The 22,629-nt window shown below is 31.0% G+C and overlaps 1 protein-coding gene across 8 annotated transcripts in view; it reads left to right on the forward strand.

Annotated features, from left to right (window-relative positions):
- LOC107437528 (zinc finger MIZ domain-containing protein 1) overlaps positions 1-22,629 on the forward strand; it is a 152,411-nt gene that overhangs the window by 74,029 nt on the left and 55,753 nt on the right. The window lies entirely within an intron of this gene.

Consider the following 22,629-nt stretch of genomic DNA (forward strand, 5'->3'; position numbering starts at 1 on the left):
GCCTGTTATAGATCTTATACACTGCAAAATACACTTGAAATAGTTAATGGCTGAATGCTCGGATGTTGCCTGTACAAGGTCAAGATAACATGGCATTTTCACTAAAACTGTTAATGGTTATCCTTGCCAAATGTTTTAGCAGTTTTATGCACGGCTAGGTATGTAATGATAAAGAAGATAAAACGTATAATACAAAACATACCTTGGAACCGTAGATTCGAACCTATAAACATGTTATAGATCTTGTACACGGCAGGGACACTTGAAATGACAGAAAGCTCAGATGTCGCCCGTCCGAGGTGAAAGTAACATGGCATTTTCACCAAAACTGTTAATGGTTATCCTGGCCAAATGTTTTAGCAGTTTTGGGCACGGCTAGGTATGTAATGATGAAAAAGCTAAAACATATAACACAAAACGTATCTTGGAACCGTAGATTTGAATCTATAAACATGTTATATATCTTATACACGACAGGAACACTTGAAATGACAGAAAGCTCAGATGTCGCCCGTCCGAGGTCAAAGTAACATGGCATTTTCACCAAAACTGTTAATGGTTATCCTGGCCAAATGTTTTAGCAGTTTTGGGCACGGCTAGGTATGTAATGATGAAAAAGCTAAAACATATAACACAAAACATATCTTGGAACCGTAGATTCGTACCTATAAACCTGTTATAGATCTTATACACGGCAAGAACACTTGAAATGAACTTGAAAAAGCAGAAAGCTCAGGTGTTGCCGTGTCGCATTTTCACCATAACTGTTTATGGTTAGCCTTGTCTAATGTAATCTTAGCCTTGTCTTAGCCATTTTGGGCACTGCTAGGTATGTAATGATAAAGAAGACAAAACATATTCAACTCTCAATTACATATAATCCAGAGTTGTTTCCTTTTATGGGTATTTAGTTAGCAAGCATAACATGTCCTCCTCAAGCTACGTTGTCCTATGTATGAGTGATACACTACCATCGCTTACATTCTAAAATCGCGTCGAAGATACATTTAATTGTAAAGCCGTACGCGGGTACGGAAAAGTTAATAACGAGTACTCAGATATTTACATTCAATTCTCCAATTTTTATTAGGGGGGGGGGGGGTTGTGTGGGAAGCAAAAGACAGACTTTTTGTAGTTCAAATTCCCATTAGTTCAAAATGATTATCAGTGCTCCGAAAGTTTGATCATGATAATTATGATATATCTATTGTACAGGATTGTTTAGTGACTGTCATATTCGATGTAGCTAAACAATTTGATAAGTTCTTTAAGCTTAGCAAAACGTTACTGCCAGACGAATGTCTTTTTCAAATGCTAATGTTTTAACAATTTCTACACTACATTAAACTGATGTGTAAATCGCAAAGTACTTTAGAAAATAAAATGCACAGCCTTGAATCTTCGTTCTGGCGCAATTTGGATCAAAGTGTGATGAAATCGTGAATTTACTCTCGAGTTAGTTGGCGCAAAGTTGTGTCGTAATAAACTCATCCCAAAACTTGATCATTCTGGAGGAAGTCATAATTTTTTTCTTGTTTATTAATTTGAATCACCGACAAAGAAGTGAAAATTCTCATCAAACCAGTACAAATTCGTGATTCTTTTTTTTTTTTTTTTTTTTTTTTTTTTTAAACCCTATTATGAAATTCTTCCCCTACCATATGGGAAGTCGCAACTAACTCATTCTTATTGTTCGTCCTTTAATTTCTTCGCAACGAAAATCTGAGGTGTTTGTCCAAACCTTGCCAAATTTACGAGAAAATTATTCACCCTGGCGAGCCTTTGCATCAATTCTTTTGCGTGTTGCAAGGATTGCGGCAGGCTGAAATACCTCTCTAGATTTGCCTCACTGAACTTGGCATTATGAAATAGTTGAACATTCCGTCGCCAAAACACTTTATTTTCATTTAAATATGAATTACGTTGATTAGAGGGCATTGGACGTTAATTCTTTCGCAACTGAGCCGTTTTTCTTGATTTCGCGGGGCTTTTGATTTATGTGTATATACACCATTGTTTTGTAGACTTACACAATTGCGAATAGTTGGTGTACGCGGTGTTAAGAAAAGGACAACTTTTGAACTTCTAAAATTGTTATGGGAGAAATTCATTTCAATGTTACTGCAGTGGTTTAGTGTTCGTTACTTAGCATAACAAATGGTGGTTTGTTACTGCCACCATTTGTCTAAAATTGAGTTATTCTTTTCAGTTAAACCGTATCACACTGAAAGAGGTTTGTCTTTGAAGAAAATTAGCAATTAAAATAATTGATTGTTATCCTACTGTACGATTCACAGATAAAAATTAATTTTTTAAGTAAAAAAAAATGTATCGTATATTTATTTATTTACGCATCCGAAATTAAAACAAAACATATTTCTAACAATTAACAATTAAAAAGAAACTGGAATAAAATTATCTGGTATTTAACTTTTGATGAGCAACTAACAACCGACCTACTAAACAAATAACCATTCAATCAATTTGAGTATTAAAAAGGTAAGGTCTATTTTGAGCAGTCTCTAAAATTTGCCGCTGCATCATATTTTGATACAAAGAACCCAAAGATTAACCCTTTGAAGCAGATGGCACACCGGCGTCCCTTATATATATATATATATATATACAGTGGAACCCGCTTAAAAAGTTCCCTTTTAAGAAGTTTTCCCGCGTAAGAAGTTATTTTTTAAAAAAACCAATTACCATAATGTTAAATTTACTTTTATAATAAGTTTTTTTCCCGTTTAAGAAGTTTCCACTCCTAATTTCAATTTTTTAAAATTTTATTTAAAATGTCTTATTTAGTTTTAACTTGCCCTTACAAACACATGTATGGGTACTGACCACTGACCTTCATCACTCCTTTGTTACAAAGAAAGGTGACTTATCAGGAACAGGTGTGAGCAAAGGAATGTGAACCTTTAGATGAACTATGAAACTGATAAGAATGTAGGGAATAGCTTTGTCATTGTGTCCACCTTAAATGAATAGCCTGGTGACTCACGAACTTCACTGCTGTCCACACCCATTCAATAACTGAAGAGAAAGATACATCTAAACATTTAGCAGCATTTCGTTGGAAATTTTCTTAGTGTAGGCGCTTATGTTATCTTAAAAATCATCGTAAAAAGTTTGATTTTTGTGGAAAATGTCCTGTAAAGGCATTAAGCGTAAAGCTCTATCTATTGATGACAAAGTAAAAATTTTAAAAGCTGTTGACAGCTATCCTCAATTAACACGAGTTCAAATAGCAAAAAATTTAGATCTTCCTGTTACTACGTTAAATGGCATTATTGCTAAGAAAGATATCATCTTAAACTCCTCTTGTTCCGGTGCATCCCAGAAAGTAAAAAAAGTGAAGAAAGGAAAATACGAAAATATTGAAGAGAAACTGATGATATGGTTTAAACAAGCAAGATCCGCCAACATACCTGTCAACGGAACTCTTCTTAGAGGAAAAGCATTAGAGATTGCGGAGAAATTGAATGTTGATTTTACGCCTTCCAATGGATGGATTGATCGGATGAAAAAAAGAGCTGGTCTAGTTTATAAAACAATTAAAGGAGATTGTAACAGCGTTGATTTACAAGAAGCTGAAGAATGGAAAGCTAAATTACCTGAAATTATTTCAGGGTATCAACCAAAGAACATTTTTAACATGGATGAATGTGGACTGTTTTTCAATCTTTTACCAGATAAAACTTTTGCCTTTAAAGGTGAACCCTGTCATGGCGGAAAAAACAGTAAAGAACGTTTGACAATTTTAGTTGGGGCCAGTATGAATGGTATAGAAAAATTACCGATTTTAGTTATCGGTAAATCGAAAAAACCAAGATGCTTTCGAAATGTTAAGTCACTGCCTTGTGATTATGACAGTAATCAAAAATCCTGGATGACAATTAAAATTTTTGAAACGTATTTGAAAAAATTAGACAGTAAGATGCGAAAAGAAAAACGAAACATCATAATCTTCGTAGACAACTGCGCTGCTCATTCCAAGGAGAATAAGTACACTAACATCAAGTTGCAGTTCTTACCACCAAATTCTACTTCTGTTCTACAACCAATGGATCAGGGAGTTATTAAGGTATTTAAGCAGCATTATAAAATGCGACTTGTGAAACGGATGCTGGAAGGACTTGAAAATACTGGAGAGCTAAAAAAAGTCAATATGTTAGAAGCGATTGAGTTAATTGTATCAGCATGGGAATTAATAACACCATCTGCCATTGCTAACTGTTTTCGGAAAGCTGGATTCTCTGACGGAGATACAACTGAAGAATATCTCTTAGAAGCTGAATATGAAATATCAGATGAAGACGAAGAAACAAACGTAAATTTTGTTAATGATTGGAAGTCATTCAAAAATAAATTTAATTTCACAGCATCGTTTGAAGAATATGTATCCGTTGACGACGAAATTTTACCTTGTGATATGCTGACATTAGAGGATATTTGTGATGTTACAAATGATACAGAAGAATTCAGTGAAACTGAAGAAGATATTGCTAAACCACCTAGCTTTTCTCTGATGCCAGGAAAGGGCTGGATACTTTTAGGAAATTTATTTACACTGTTGAAAATGTACCCCCGGAAATGTTTAAATTTTTACAGCAGTTGGACAATTTTCACTTAAAGGTAGGTGAGAAAAGACAAAAACAAACCACTTTACACGATTTTTTCTCACAGAAATCTAGTCAATTATTGTAACAACGTATATTACATTGTATGAAACAAAAAATAAAGTAGGTTACTTTGTTTTTATTTATTAGCAATTTTTTTTCTAAATGAATATTAAAATTCAATATTTATTTCATTAGGCTGAGAATTTAATATAAGTTACACAATTTCAAATTTTTTAGTTTTTTATTAATGTGTTTTTAAGTTTCACCGTTTAATAAGTTTTCCCGTTTAATAAGTCGTTTCTTTCCACTCCCTTGAAAAACTTCTTAAACGGGTTCTACTGTATATATATATATATATATATATATATATATATATATATATATATATATATATATATATATATATATATATATATATATATATATATATATATGTAATACAAAAATTAAATACTTTTGTATTAATAAAAGCATTAAAACTTCATTCGTTTTCATAAAATATCTTTAGTAAAAGATAAGGGTAGAAATTCTATTTTGGGACTTCAAGGCTAAAAACATGCCAATGAATAATAATTAGATTAATACTTCAAAAGAGAAGTTATTTTAAGAACTTTCACTTCCATATAAGGAAAGATTAAACGATTTGCTTTGAGTAATAAATAAATTGATGAAGCGTAAGAATACAGAAAAAGCATATGACTGGGACCTCTTCACACTGTTTAAACATCCTATAAAATGCAGAGCGCTAAATTTTGCGTGGCTTTTTGTTGATTATCTTGCTATAATAAAATCCGTCAGCTTAGACGGGATATCTGTTCCCCCTCTCCCGCTTTGGAGAGGGGTTAAACTGCTATTTCGCCATCGCAACTTAATAAAAGAAGATTATGCACAATCTGGACTCTTTAATCATGCTTCTCTCACTACTACTATACTAAAAAATATCGGTGTGGATACACCGCATATTATATATATATATATATATATATATATATATTTTCTTCTGGCGCTCTAATTACAAGCAAAAAAATGGATTATCAGAAATATATTTGTACTAAAACATAAAATCCAGTTGAGTTTTTTTTTTTTTTTTTTCATTTATATTCGAAATACAATAATTGATTTTGCAAACTGAAAAAATTTCGATGATGAATTCTTCTAAATCTAAATTAGTGCAAATTTGAAAAATTATTGTTTAGAAGGGAGCCATGTTTTGAACATTTTACCTTTAACGCAGAAGATGATCCTAGTGCTTCATGCTGTATTTTATAACCATAAACTATTAAAATGCTAGAGATAATATTTTTCACTTATTTTGACCTAAATTAATACAAAATAATTAAAAAAAATGTGTTTCATAAAAATTCTGAATCAAAGGGTTATAAACTAAACTGCTTTATTGTCAAAAATTGTTTAATTTGCACTATTTTCCTAACAGTAGCTTTAAAATTTCTAACAGTAGTCTTAAATCTTCTTTTGCTGAAATTTGATTATTACCTCTGAAATTTTTTTTTATCTATATCTATCTTTTATTCTTACCTGAACATCTTTCCTGTTCCAATGGGGGAGGAAATAGACAGGTGCGTTGAGAAAGACGAGGCAATGTAAATCGCGTCAATTTTCGAAAGGTGGAGACCAGAAAATCGTGTGTGGTCTTTGAAATTGTCCTACTAATGGTATTACAATTTTAAACAGTCCCAAAACCGGATAATAAAGCAACACGATCATGCTTTGATTATAGTGTGGTTTAAATTTATTCGAATTGTTCCTAAATTCTAACTCACATGAGAAAAAATTATTCTGTAGAAGCGTATGCTGATGTGGTAATTGTTTATTTATCATATAGTGATTTTTATTCCAAATTGTCCAAACCTCTCAATTCCACCACCCAGACGAAAACTTCTTTGGTGTCCTGGTTCGGAATGTGGAAACAACTCTTTTTTTGTTTTCTCTATTTCTGGAGATTCAGCACCTTATTGAGTAATATAAGTATCTGCATTAATTTTCGAAAAGCAAGGTTGATAGAATAGAGAAGTTTTTTTTTTCTTATGCACCACAAAAATACACAACTAAAATAACTTTTTTCCGGTGGAGCAAAATTTTAAATTAAAGTCTAGACAAGCAGCAGCATTCATACTTCCAATCATTCATCCACAGATCGTAATTTTGACCTGAACCGGAGAACAATCAATCTCCTATTCAGTACCCCTAGCGGCGTAATTTGTTATGGGAACATGGAAGACTTTGTGACCCGACAGATTTAACGTGCATCATTCACTACACGAGGAGTCTTCGGCCGCCCCGTTTGCACGAACGGGAGTCCAGCGCCCTACCAACCAGAGTATCCCGACCGTAATCAAGCTTATAACTAAAATATTTGCCTCGATCTCATTCAATATCAAAGGACATCGCTTTCTATACCTTGATTCTATTGAAATGCCTAGAGTGCGAGCGCTATGACGCGAGTAGTTTAAATGAGTATACTGATCTGCTAATTAACTTCAAAGGCATCGAAAACTATTAAATAATAATAATTTAGCTAAACTTAAGACAATTTATTTCTCATTTTATTTATTGTAAAATTTTGAGTTAGTATCAATTGTTTACGTAACAATCCTGTGAATTATCTCTATTTGACACCTACATCAGTATCTTCAATCGAAAAAAAAAATTTCTTTTTCTAAACATCCTTATTCATTTTGAGTGTTTTGAAGGTTTATAATAATAAAAAAAAAATCTTTTTAGGGGAGTTTTGAATGTGACCTTTTGCAGGGAAGCTTGTGGATCCCGCCGGAAGTGTGAACCCCCGAGGCTGGGCACTACTTCCGCTGAGCGGAGAACATTTCTCACGCTTTTCGCTCACTGACTCGCCTGGACGAGCAACTTTTTTTCCATCGTTCTCTCCCCCCACCTTTAAAAATCCCTTTTTTTATTATTGGATATCAGTTGTAAGTTTTGATACCTACCTGTATTAAAAAGTGTCCGTGAATGAGATCGGAGATGGGGAAGGTATTGGGGAATAAATAAGAAAGGGGAAAGGGATCATTTCACGGTGAAGGGGAAAATTCTGCGGGTTTTTCGGATTTATTCTTAGCAGGTTGCGCGGGTGGGGTTGAAAGTTAATATTTTTTTTTATTTTATTATTATTATAGATTTTTTTTTTTCTGTTACTTTAAAGGTCAAAAAGACGTTACTGTCGCGAAATAATGTACTTAATTTTTTAATTATTTTTTTTAAAGATATAAGTTTTTACTTTATTAGTGATAACTTTTAATTCATTTTTTAAGCATTTGTAATGATAGTTTATATCAGTAATGTTTTAAAGACAGTTCAACCGTTAAAAAAATTATCACTAGCAGTTTTAATACAATAACAAATCTGGTTTTTTTTTTATTTAATTTTCTTTCTTTTGTTTATTTTAATTTATTTTGCATAATTTGAAATCGAAATAAAACCTTCTATTACGTTAATTCTATAGTTGTACTGTTTTCATATTTAAGTGAGAAAAAAACCAAAATTCTCTCGAAATCCGACTAATTACTAGTGAGTAAATCCAAATGAAAAACATCAAAATCGGTAACAGATAAAAACTTGCAGTTGTTTCTTTTAAATACTTTTTTATGTTTCTTCTACTTTTTCTTTTTTTCTCCAGAAATAAAAGATGTTTCAATCCTTTAGTCCCGCCTTCTTCGCCGGTGATTTATTAGATTTCTATAGCATTTTTGTTATAACTTGCGTGAATACTATCCTGTAATATCATCACACTTCAAATTTTCATGACGAAAAATTTCGTCATGGTCATTGCAATAGTAATTCGTGTATAGTCAAATATTTCGTCATACCCAGTTAACAGGTTAATTTGTTGTGTCTACTTTTTGACTTAGTTTTGGACGAAGATTTAAAAAAAAATTCTATTTTAATAGTGGTCGTTGCAATTATAAATATTTTATCAAATGTTATAAAATGATTACAAAATGAATAAAGAATAACTTATCAAATGAATGAAGAATCGGGCACAATACTAAAAGTATATTTTTTACTCATATGCTTTATTTCCCCTTTTAGTTTCCTTTTATATAGATAATAGACCGAATCCCAAGTTGAGAGCAAAAAGGATGAGGGAGTAAAAAAAAAAAAAAAAAAACGTAATTGGAGTATTGCGTGTACTCCCTTTTTCTCGGGCTGATCTCATCCTGATTGGTTAAGGCATCTGTTGCGTCACCCATCTAATTTATCCATCCCCCTCTGATCTTTTGGGGGTAGAATCAAACCTAGAGAAGGGGAGCTAGATACAATGCCAGAGGGGGGCAATTGATTGGGACTAATGGACTCTGCCGGACACAATACCGTGCACTGTGTTGATTTTCATGGGGGGACTCCCGGATTGCAGCAATATCCGGCCGCTTTGCATGGGGGTGAAGAGGAGGGTGTTGTATGTAGTGGAAGTGAGGGAGTGTTGTTGGGAGCCGTAACTCCCTCCCAACCCTTTCCTGTTTCATTAATTCTGGAACTTAGTGGTAGTTCCGGGATTGATTGTGAATATATTTCCGCCCCCATATCATCACTTGATTATAGGGATAGAAGTGAGAGTGCGTTCGCTAAATACTTAGACTCTTATGACTTTTAACTGTTTGAGGTAGACAAAATATTATTTACTTTTTAATCATTTGTAACTGGTTTTGTGAGTTTTTGTATCACAATAAAAATACCTTCTTTTTTCTGCTAATTTAATTAAGAAATTGTTTCACTTATTTTTTTTTTAATAATTCAGATTGCAATTTTTTATTTTAATATGTGAATTTAATTTCTTATTAATGAAACATATTTTTGAATTTTCATTGGAAACTCTTTGTATAAAAATGTTAAGCATATAATCTATTTTGGAGTAGACAAAGCTCAAGTTTAACGTTTTAAACCAGCGTGAAACGTTTTTATAAAGATTACTTGAATTTAAAATAAGAATCATGTGTCTGCATGATTTTTGAATTTTCTGTCGGGATTAATTGTTTTTCTCCAATTATCATTTTCAACTGCATACAAAAATTATTTAAGATATCATGACATTCATTATAAGGCTTCTCAGTTAGCACGATTACAATTAACAAGCTAAATTTAAATATTTTGTAAATTTCGTAGACAATTACAGTAGTTCAAAGAGATGAGGAAAATTAATAAATTAGTGGAAACTTGGCTATATTAAGAATAAATATAATCAGAATGATCACCAGAATAATCATAAACGTAAAACAACTTTCAAATAAGTTAGTTGATTAAACAAAACATCTAAGTTTAACAGAAAACACAATTTCGTAGACAATCACAGTAGTTCCAAGCTATGAGGAAAATTAATAAATTAGTGGAAGCTTGGCTATATTAAAAATAAATATAATCAGAATGATCACCAGAATAAAAACATTTTTCACGTAAGTAAGTTGATTAAACAAAGCATCTAAGTTTAATAGAAAACGCAATTTCGTAGACAATCATAGTAGTTCCAAGAGATGAGGAAAATTAATAAATTAGTGAATGCTTGGCTATATTAAGTACTACGATATCTTTTACCTAAAATTTAAATTAAATCTTTATATTCAATCATTTCAATAAGTCCAGCCTAGCACCCAACTTTTGAAAAGAGTTTTAACTTTCACGTAAGAGTTGTAAATATTTTCTTTCAGCTATAACTCGATGTCGTACGCAGCGTGGGGATGCGTCAAATTTCGTTTTGTATTTCCCAACTATATAAATGTGATTTTATTAATCAATCGTTATTGTAAATATTAAATGATTTCTTTTAAAATAGCATTAATTATTAATTTTATTATTTATTTTATTATTTATTAAATTATAATTAATGCTAATACGGGATAGAGCGTTCACCTGCCAATGAAGTGACCTAGGTTTGAATCCCAGCGGTGGCAGGTTGATACGAACTCTTCTCCCGGCTCGCACTGACCTCAGTGCCGATGTAATATATCCATAGTGGTAGACTGAACATAGGTTAGAACCTCCTTACCGTCGGGCTAATCGTGGGTGGGTTTCGTGGTTTCCCTTTCCATGTAACGCAAATGCGGGTTAATTCCATCGAAATGTCCTCCAGTAAGCATGTCCCAATGCTTTATCTAGGAGTTCCCTTGGCTTCTAGGTTGGGTTCAAAATTACAACGCCACGGAGTTGAACATTGATAGTTTTAAACTCAGAATTGGGTTGACTGTTGTTCAACGTTGGTTATGAAATAAAATAAAAGAATTATGAAATGTCCTATGTAAAGTATTTACTATGTATATTTTACTATTTAGTAAAGTGTTACAATTACTTGCTAAAAAATGCTATTTAATTCTGCCTCATGAAGTGGAGTTAAGAACAATTTTTATTTGGGGAGAACACGTTTTAGTTATTTGCTTGAGGAACTGATTGTGAAAGACAGAAATTTTAACTAAAAATATACAATTAACGACCTAAAACTCTTTTGCCCAAACATATTGAAACTAAAAACGAAAGAAGAAGAAAAAAAAAAAAAAAAAAAAAGCAGGAATTGAAAAATAGATTAGAAATTTTCTAATGAGCTTTTAAAGAGTTAAGATATAAGTAATATTTATTTATTACCCATTTCTAATTTTATTAATTAAGAATTATTGGTTCTAAATTTTTACATTAAGGATAATTATTTGTTCTGATTGATGGATAATCATAATGAATAAGTAAGTACTGGGTGGCTACTAAACGGGGAAAAAATCTGGAAATCTTATTAATTTGGCAAAATTAGGAAAATGTCATGAAATTCAACTAAAATACACAAAAAAAATCAGGGAAACAGAGTTTCACATACGTTAAAGTCCAATATTTTCGAGGAAAAAAAATTGGCCTATAGCCTTCATTTCTTTTTTTAATTGTTTAATTTCAACTCTAATTACAAGTAATAAGTTTTGCAATATATTTTATGGATAAGAATGAAATAATGTAATGAAAAAATTAAAAATATAATTTAGCCCACGATTACAAAAATCAGGAAAATTCTATAAATTCAGGAAATAATCGAAATTTTTTTTCTTCTTTCTTTTTCTCCGTGTTTGCGACCATCCTGGATTATAGAAATTAGACTCACTTATGATACAAAAATAAAAAGAAAGATTATACCTGTTTTCTCTCTTTGAAAGTAAGAAGACTCACTTTAAATTCAAGATTGCAATTTGTGTATGCTCCTGCGAATTTCCCATTGACTTCTCTTTTTAATAGTAATTTTATTTCTCACGGTCAAACTCGGATTCCTTTTTTTTTTTTCTTTCACCCACTTCGTTGACGCTACTCCCTGGTTTCCCCTTACCGCACGTGCAAAAGTACTATTTTTTATACGGTCCCCCCTTCCGAATTCAATTATTCCGAGATCTGGCTCGAAGTTCAGCGGAAAGTGAAATCGACAAATAGTCCATTATTTGTGTGTTTCAAGGGAGGACTGGTTGGGAACTTCCTGGGTCAGTAGGTTACAAAAGAATAATGAAAGAATTCAGGAAATGTTTACTTTATTACTAAGATTTACATATATTATTTTTTTTTAACGAAATGTTATTGAAAATCTGAAGTAACTGTTTCAGTGTAGTAATTGGGGTGATATTTTAGTAATAGTTTATTAACCGAAATGTACATCCCTTATATTATTTATTACATGAGATATTGAAAAGAAGTTTTCAAAAAAAATATATTTTACTAATCTTCGTATTATAATCATTTTTATATCAAATTAATTACTTATAATTTGTATCTCTAATTATTGCTATTTAATGGGCTACTATCAATAAATTACTATTTATTCTGTTCATAATGATAATTAAGGATATCCTCCAATAAGAATCAACTAAGATCAACTAATTTGTATCTCTAATTATTTGCTATTTATTGCGCTATTATCAATAAGTTACTATTTATTCTGTTCATAATGATAAATAAGGATATCCTCCAATAAGAATCGACTGAGAGCCGCACGATAATTTAGTTTGTTATGATTTGAAAAATAAATAAATAGTACAATGCAATTTTGAAAGTATCACTCTTTGATTACTAATTTAATTACTAATTTAATTGAGATATGCCTGTAATTTTTTTTTTTTTTGAATGTTTTTAAAAAGCGTTTTGTTTCTTTATGTCAACAAAAAATCCCTTCTCGTAGATTTTGTTTGTTTTATAACAATATATATATATATATATATATATATATATATACTATTTATTAAGATCAAAAGAAAGCATCGAATTTTAAATATTACGTCATTATTTAAAACAGCAGTACCTTAAAAATAATCTAATCAGAAGATTTAATAAGAATGGGAGAAATCATAAGTTTACATTTCATTTGATTTTTTCCTCATTAAAATATTAATCAATTTAAGTTAATCAATTAGGTTGAACATATAAATGAAAATAAGGAAATAAAAACTACGACGCACTTATTGAATTGTATATGAAGAGTATAATATAAAGAATACTATAGTGCGTATAGTATACGTAATATTTCCTATTCTAACCTAAAATCCCCCTTGCAAAAAAAAAAAAAAAAAAAAAAAAGTTTAAAAAATCGACTTTTAACTGGTAACTTGAAAGTCCCCACGTCAAATAATTCTTTTATATTTTATTAAAAAGTGGAGGGGGGGGGGAAAGCTATGTGTAAAGTGTTTTGAATTATAGTAATAAAAAAGACCCCTATTTTGTATGGTAGTACTTTTATAAAGATCTGAGGGGTACAGAACCTAGGAAGAGGGGAAGAGTATTTTTCCACCCATTTGAAGGTGGGTGGGATATTGCGTATAGTGTATGAAGGGGGGCATGTATGGGAAATTTGTCAGCTCATTGTCGGCGAAAATATGGGGAATGAACTATGGGAAGCGAATCTGAAGTCCGCCCTCTTCTGTATTATTGTGGTTTCACAAGAAAACTTGTTGAGCTTCTATAAGTTTTTTTTTTAAATATCTTTTTTTGAAGAAAAAAAATTATCACGCTTTATATTTTAAATTCCGTTTTAGGAAACTCTTAGACGGGGAAAGAAATGTTCTATTGTATGTAAGACTTTTTTTTCCAGTTCACTTTAGTTAATGTTTTGTTCAATATTCTGTTAAATATTCTATTGTTTTGTTCAATATTCTATTTGGTAGTATCTGTCGATATTTATAAAAAATAGACCGGCGCCCAATCACAATTTGAGATATAAAGCGTGCGGTATTTAAGATTGATTCTCTATTAATTTGTGGCAAAATTATGCCAATACAATTCTGCAATCACCATTTCTTGATAGGTAGTTCAATATGTATACAGTTGCGAGTTTTTATTTTTGAAAAGTATTTTTGTTTTCCATGGCCGTAAACGTTAAAAGAATTTTTTAGCGTCATCTAAATCGGTTTTCATCAAAAAAAGAAAAAAAAAAACTTAAAAGTATTGAGGAAAAATTCATAGAAGTTCTAAAAATTATCAAACACTACCTCTTTTCGTCTAATAAAGTGAGCCCGTTATTTCCTACCTTTTTTGTAAAGATATTGTATTGTCTAATAATAATACTATATCATCAGAAGTTTTTTTAATTGCAGAAACTATTAAGAAAGCACAAATTACAAATTTAACCCAAAATGGCGAAGATTTGAGGCCTCTTAAGATTAAGGTCTATTTTAAGTCCAGATAATTTTTAACGACAACATGGCTTATGAAGTTTAAAATTATAGCTATTTATTTATTTATTGAATATCTCATTCAATTAGGGGAGAATATGTATGTATATTATGACGAAATCCCATCACGTATTAGTAATCAGTTCTCGTTATCACCCATCTCGTCAACAGCAAACTCTTTAAAAGGAGCTGATACGAAAAATCAAAACCAAATCAACTGTTTGTTCTCTTTACATTGAAGACAGGCTAATGTTGATAATGACGTATTGGGGTTAAGAGAAAGAAGGCATACCACTTTCACCTGAAGTTAACGCCACTTACAATTGGGCGTGTCATGAAGAATGCTTTTGGTGCTGGTGGATAAAACCAGACACACATCCACGCAATTCCCCCTCCCCCTCTCTACTCCTATCGAAGTGAGTCTGTTGAGTTGAACGAGCAATTTTTTTTTCTTCCTTTTCTAAATTTCACGTCACGCAGCAAACGTGGTTGCTCTAGGTTATATCCATTGTTATCTGGTGGTTTTTCGATATGACTTTTTGGTTTGTTTTTGGTCGGAATTGAATTCTAATAGCGCGTTAGAGAAATTTAGCTCGATTGATTGGGATTGAATTTTGGTATTCTGGCGCTGTAGGGTTACGCGTGGTTTTGTGTAGTAATTTACTTTGGGTTGCTTGACTCGTTTGATGCAACAGGTGCAAGTACAGATGGACCCTTTCTTTGTGTGAAGTTTAATTATTGTACATAATTAGATAATTTATTCTGCGATGTTTGTTTTAAGTTTTAAACCCTTTATCTGCTGATGAAATCGTGTGCCAATTTGTAAATAGTAAAATTATCTTTCGTAAAAAAAAAAGCAGCCATTATTCTAGCAACCGATTTGTTATAAATTAAAAGTTGTACACTTGGTATTTTAACGCAAATAACTTCATCTTTTTATGAAAATAAAAAAATGCATGCACTTAAATGTGTTTTTTGTACTTTAATTGTTATGAGTTCCGTCTACATTACTGAAACTACTTAATGAATGTAGTAGATTTTTTTTTAATCTATCATCAATTACATCGATATTTATTTTGAATTAATTAAAAGCCACACTCTGCATTTTATTTTGTTATTTTATTTTCAAATCCAAAATATTTTTTACTTAAATATAAATATTGCATATACTTATGGTTCATATCTGCAAAGAAAATTTAATAGGACCATCCTATCTATTCATTTATCCGTCCGAAAACTCAATACGACTGACAAACTTGAGAACTACGTAGTTCATGTTATAGTACATATCAGAAATTATTTATGGCCGCGTATAACAACCTAAAACTAATTAGGTTCATTACCCCATAACGTTTAAAGATCACTTATTAAACCAAGTAAAAAAATGTAAAATAATATTAATAAATCGAGTCAACATAGCGACTAAAATGCTGAGACTAAATAAATGAATAAAAGAAGAAAACAGAGGAAGTAAGAACTAACAAAATATTGTATTAAAAATTAATCATCTAAAAATTACAAAATCTTAAATAAAGTCAATTCTAAAAGACCAAAAATTATTATTTCATTGATACTGTTAGTACAAGAAGGCAAAGCGAAACACAACACGTAAATTTGAAATTTCAACATTTAATTTTAAAAAAAAACAGTTATTCCATTTAAATTGACCACGCGTAGAACAATAAAAGTAGTACAACAATTTAAGTGTTCAATGCTCTAAAATTCACTAAAATGTCGCTTAATAACTTCGAACTCATCATTCGCAATTTAAGATCCTCTCTTGTATATTCTAATAATTAATGTTTGATTAAATTTTTGAACAAGTTAAACTGCTAACAGAATTTTTAAGAATTGCAACTTTGTCTAAATTATTATATTTTGGATCTTATGATATTAAAAACCCACATTCAATTCAATTCTTTGCATGATTGACGGATGTTTAGCACTTTTGGAATATTTTGAGTCAAACCAAACGATTTAATGCCCACAAAAATAATTATGCTTAAAATTGCATTTTATTTAGAATCAGTTGTTTTTTTTTTTTTTTTTTTTTTTTTTTGTTTTTTTAATTTATTTATTTATTTTAATTCTTTTTTTTGGATAAGCTATTTATAATTAATCTAACAAGTTTAATTGTATCACAACTAGTGGTCAGTAGTAAGGGCGCTACAAGTAGCGAAACTACTATGGTTGTTACTTTTTTCCACAGTTAGTTGTGTAGCGTGGTACTAAAAAGTAGTGTCATGATTAGTGCAAAAGTAAATTGTAGCGATTTCTGGCAACTACTGTAACCGTTTGTTAAGTAAAGAAACAAGGTTCAAACACAACTAATTTTTTGCATCTAATTGGTACATACCTTCGAGGGGTCCGTCAATGGACCTAATGAAAATGTCCCGCTGGCCGAAAGTTAATAAGAATAACGTAATTACTTATATTTAAACTAGCCATTACGAATAATAGCTAATTTATCACTTTGGCCACGTATCTGCGATTATAAAAAATTGATGTTATTGCAATATAAGGGAGCATATTTTCTCTGTAATTGTTTATGTACTTTATTTCTTAGAGGATATAAAAGACCATTAAAAACACTTACAAAATTGCAAGTATTTTATTCTCATTTCTTAAATATTTGCTGTCGAGAAACATAAAAGAATAAAGATTTAAGGAACAAATTTGTAAAAAATCGTTTAGTATTAGAAACTGGCCTAAATGAATTATCAAGAAAGATTTGATCATGTAAACATGAATAAAACTCTCTTAAGAATTCCTTGTGTTCATATAAGACAATTGTTTTTATTCAAAGCCATTTTGAATATGCTCTCCAGCGAAGTTCGTCACCTAGAATTAGTAAAATATTAGTTAACTGCAAAAATAATGTAGTTTTTCTGACCTCTGCTCACCACAATTATACATTGCGCTTGACCTTATGCTTATTTGTTTTGATTAAAGTGATATCTTAAAGGGTCTCTAGTTTCTAGATGGGACCAAAATTTAAAAATTAGGAATGCGCTGTGTCATGAAAAATAAACCAAATGTTATATCATTATGAAGTTAATTTTTAATTACTATTGGGGAAATTTCGTCTAAATAAATACGAAGCTTACAATGTAAGATATGTTTATGTCCCAGTTTGGGTCTCCGCTTTGTCCCAGTAACAACAAATCATGCAGAAAATAAACAATCACCCATCTATTTCTGGAGAAATTGCCTCTTAACTCCATTAGCACTAGGCTCTCAACCATCGTCATCAGACTTGAATCTCGTAATCTGAAACAGATCACCAGCCTTCAATGGAAGGCAAGACAGCTGATAAATTCAGAGCAGGCCAATTCGTCAATTCCGTTCATCAGCAGCACTATGAAGAACTAACAAAAAAAGAAAATAAAGAAAGAAAAACCGGTATGATCGTTGGCGGAACGATCTTAAAGGGTCTCAAGTTTTTTAGATGGGACCAAAATTTAAAAATTTGGAATGCGCTGTGTCATGAAAAATAAACCAAATTTATATTATTATGAAGTTAATTTTTAATGACTATTGGAGAAATTTCGTCTAAATAAATCCGAAGCTTACAATGTAAGATATGTCCCAGTTTGGGTCTCCGCTTTGTCCCAGTAACAGCAAATCGTGCAGAAAATAAACTATCACCCATCTATTTCTGGAGAAATTGCCTCTTAACTCCATTAGCACTAGGCTCTCAACCATCCTCATCAGACTTGAATCTTGTAATCTGAAACAGCCTTCAATGGAAGGCAAGACAGCTGACAAATTCAGAGCAGGCCAATTCGTCAATTCCGTTCATCAGCAACACTGTGAAGAACTAACAAAACAAGAAAAGAAAAGAAAGAAAAAACCGGTATGATCGTTGGCGGAGGCTACTGGTTATACATGCATATGAAGGAGTTGTGAACGATGTTGAAGACTGAAACCGCCTCCAAACGGATGACAATTGGGTCTGTCACGTGATTTGGTCCCTTTTTATGTACGTGCGTGTTCGCCTACCCTACGGGTGTTACTCCATACGGCCACAACGACCCCGTCCGTTTCTGTTCAAGCCCTTGGCCTAAAAGGGTTTAAGGGGTCATTTAAAAATTAAATATTCTTTTGATGTAATCGTGATTTAATGTATAAGGAATACCACTTTTAATACAACATTTTTATTCAGTAGAATCTCAAAAGTTTAAAAGAAAAATATGGTGCTAATAATTAAGTTGTACTCACTAATGGTGGTTAAGCTCACTAATGGTAAAATCTCGATAATAATAATTGAAATATATTTCTATTATAATAACATCAAAAAATACAAAGTACAAATGAAATGCTGTATATTAATTTAATAGCGTATAAAAAAATCCCATTGTGTACACAACCCCAGCTTTTTACACATCCTAATTTGTAACACTATTAAAGATTATATATATTCCCTCTTTTTCCTAAAAACTTGACAGAGCTTTCTAAAAAAAAAGTTTATGCAGTCCTTTTTAAGCACAGTACAATAATTGGTATATGTTTAAAAATCCGTTGTATTTTTATACATATGCTAATTATTGTAGTGTGATAAAATTAGTTTGATGTGCGTTAGTATATTAAATCACAAATGCACATTATTATTATACATTAATGTATTTGTACTTTAAATCTGTTCCCGTCAGTCGTTATTCCGAAAATTAATGTAATAAAAGACAGCTAAGTTTATAAATTTTCTGATTCTCGGATGATATTTTGCAAAATTTCGAAAATAAAATACAGTATTATACAATTACGTGATAAAATTCAAAATTAATTGATCTAAATAAATTTAAAAAAACTAGGAATTATGAAAACCGCTTACAAACCTTTATTATAACAATGTAGAAATTAATTCAACGGCAATGTTTTTAAAACTCGTTTCCATATCAATTTGAAACTGTTGATCAAAATTAATTTAACAGCTCGTTTCGACGTTCGTTATTCTTTTTAAAAAGCTGTCTAAGCAAGTTGAAAGAACCTTACTGGTTTTCCCTTTACAGTTAAGCTTAGATCTTTTAAGAGGATTACAGGACCGATCCCCTTGTAAGTGAGGCTTATTGATGTTCGGTTTAACGAAATCTGGGTAATTTCGTTAACCCTAAGCAGACATTTCGAAACAAGTTTACATGGAGAAGATACCGTTTAAAGGATTCACACTTTATTTTTATTATCGGGAGGTGCATCAAAGTATTTGCATTGTTTCACGCAGCATTTTTAATAACTTAATTTTTTCTACTTTATTATTTTACTATTGTTACCATACTATTTTTTTCTTTCTATTTTTTATACTTCATTTTCATTACCGGGAGTTAAAACAGAATGTAGGATTTGTATTGTTTCAAGCGTTTTCTTTGAATGCCTTTTTCATATTTATTATTCTAAAAATTTTAAAAATTTTAGAAAAAAATTAACTAATTTCAGATAACGTTAAGCCTAAGTTTTTGACTATTTTTGATCATTTAAGTTGTTTTTTTTAATGACTTTATGCAGGGGTGGATTAAGCGTTCGCGGGGCCCTAGGCCATTCAAATTTTTGGGACCCTTAGATTACATTTTTTTCTCGTATATTTTTTATTTTTTCAAATATAAAAGTATTTATATATCTTTTCATTGACGAAAGCATATGTAAAATAAAAATAAATAATAATAAATTAAATTTTACTTTATTTTATTTAATTAGAACTAAAGAATAATCATAACATTTTGAAAAATCATTGTTTTTCTTAGTTTTTTAGAATTGGAACTAAAGAATAATCATAACGTTTTGAAAAATCATTGTTTTTCAATTAATTATAATTTTTTTAAATTTATTTTCAAAAAATCCATTTTAAGGTGCCCCCTAATCATTGGGGGCCCTAGGCCATGGCCTAGTCTGGCCTAATGGGTAATCCGGCCCTGATTTCATGCAGTTTAGAAGAAACTATAACAGGGAAAAGGCCGTATAAATGCTGCTGCCTAATTCGGAAAATAAATATGCGTGCAATTTCAAATCGATTACACTATGGCAGTGTTTCCCAAACTTATGACTTTTGTGTACCATTTCTAAATTTTTCGCAACGCTGTGTACAACTAATAAAAAAAAAATGTATTTTTTTAAAATTATGTTTATTTTTCTTTTTTTGGTACAAATTTTGTTAATAAGTACTAATCAGCGATCCACATTCTATGTTAGGGATAAAAATTATATTTTATAAAAATAATCAAACTAAGTAGAATTTATTACAAACCCTTACTATAAAAAAAATTTCACAAAAGTTGAAAACCACAACTGGCTGTTGACACCACTAGTTAATAACTGTTAACTCTGCAAAAAATAGCCAATGGAAAAATACGTAAGCGTAAACTTTCATGACTAGCTTTGTTTTTAAATAAAAATTTTTGAAATTTTCGTTTGTTGCGAGATAAATCGCATAAGAACGCGTACCCCCGCTAAACTGTTCCCACCACTGGGGAACAGTTATTTTTTTCCCTCTGTTTCATGAGAATTTTTAACAGATCTTAGATGCTTTCGTATCACTGATTTTAAATCTACACGGTTTCGTCCAAGCTGTAGATTTTTTTTTTAAATGATAGTTTTAGTCTATTTTTTTGTCAAAATGTACAAGTTTAAAAACGTTATATATGACAGAGGGTTGCATGAATGTTACAGTCACCTTCTTGGGTAGTTAAAATATATTACCAGGATTAACATAGCATCAGAACCCGCGCCTGGCGTTTCCCTATTTCAGACTGTATTTTTCGTATGCTTCTGAACGGGTAATAATAGGGAAGCGCCCCTAGCCACGTACGTTGACATTTTTGGGCATGAGTTCCTGTACAATTTTATTCCTGATTATGTGCTCGTCTCCCCCAGAAGTTTGTCGCAACATTTACTTAACTTTTTGTATATATAACATTTCTAAACTTGTACTTAAAAGTAAGGCTAAAAATGTGGTTTCAAAAAAAAATCTGTAGCTTCAGGAGCAATCTCCACATCCTAATTAGGTAAGATCAAGTATTTTTATAAATGCTATAAAAAAAATTTGCTGCCACGTGTTAAAAACTGAAATATCTAGAATATGTTGCTGCTGACTACATGTTTGCTTTGATTTGAGAAATTTAAAGAGTCATTTCTTTTTAGAAGTCACGAAAATTGTTATGGTATTCATGTAGTGCTAGTTTCAGTATGGTTAAATATCTCGCTCATGGGAAAATTGGTATTATTAATATTATTTTATCTTAAATTATTCTTAAACTATATAACAATAAATAAATAAATGTCTTTTAACAGTAGTCCAATTATGCTACTTGCAATCGCTCCCAAAAATGACCAAATTTTTTTTCTTTCTTTTCTGAAGTTGCATAAATTAAGTTTTAAAACAATATTTTGATTTATACGGAAAAAAATTAATAAATAATGTGAATTCCATCTGCTTCTTTTAAAAAGAAACTGGAAATGAAGTTTTTTCTGTGCGACATATCTATAGGTAGTCTTAAATTGCGCGCACTAAGTGTTAATAGTTAAGATAGCTCTCTCCTACTTTTAGTAAAAAAGTTAAGAATTTTTTAAATAAAAAAATTTCCCTTTTTTCTGAATTTGTTTTTATTTTCAATTTTGACCAACTTGGACAGTTTCACACATTTTGTTTTTGACACTTAAAAATGAAATTATTTGTCGCTTATAATAATTTTCAGCGATCTTCATAATAAGCCACACTTTCTAGATGTCATGATGTTTTTATTTGTTTATCCTGCATAGCAGTGTTTCTCAAAGTGTGGTACGCGTACCCCCAGGGGTACGGGGGGAACAGTTTAGCGGGAATACGCGTTCTTATGAGAAATATCTTGCTACAAACGAAAATTTCAAATTTTTTTTATTTAAAAACAAAACTAGCTATGAAAATTTACGATTACGTATTTTTCTATTGGCTATTTTTTGCAGAGTTAACAGTTAATAATTAGTGGTGTCAACCAGGGCTAAAGAGAATACAAGGGCTAGTTCACTCCGCTCTTAGAGCTGAAGCTACGATTTCCCTCCTCATGACGTCACTGTGTCTACAGATCTCGGAGATCGCAAGCAAAGATATGATAACTTTGCATCTTTCTCTTGTAAAAATAAGTTAGACTTTTTCTGGTTATTATCCTTCAAACTTTACATAATTAACACATTATTTCCGTTCATAAACATAGTTCAAAAAAAAAAACTTTCTTGGTTATTATATTAAAAAAATACCATTTTAAACTTATAAAAATGTTTTGCTAGTTGGTGAAAATGACACGATAAATACTTTATTTTAAAAAGTTCAGTTTTAACTTCTACTATTAAGAAAAATGAAGGCATATATCAACACTTTTTTTATCTACATATTCTTT

The sequence above is a fragment of the Parasteatoda tepidariorum genome, chromosome 9 (assembly GCF_982258835.1).
Source record: "Parasteatoda tepidariorum strain Cologne lab strain chromosome 9, Ptep-v5.0, whole genome shotgun sequence".
NCBI lineage: Eukaryota > Metazoa > Arthropoda > Arachnida > Araneae > Theridiidae > Parasteatoda > Parasteatoda tepidariorum.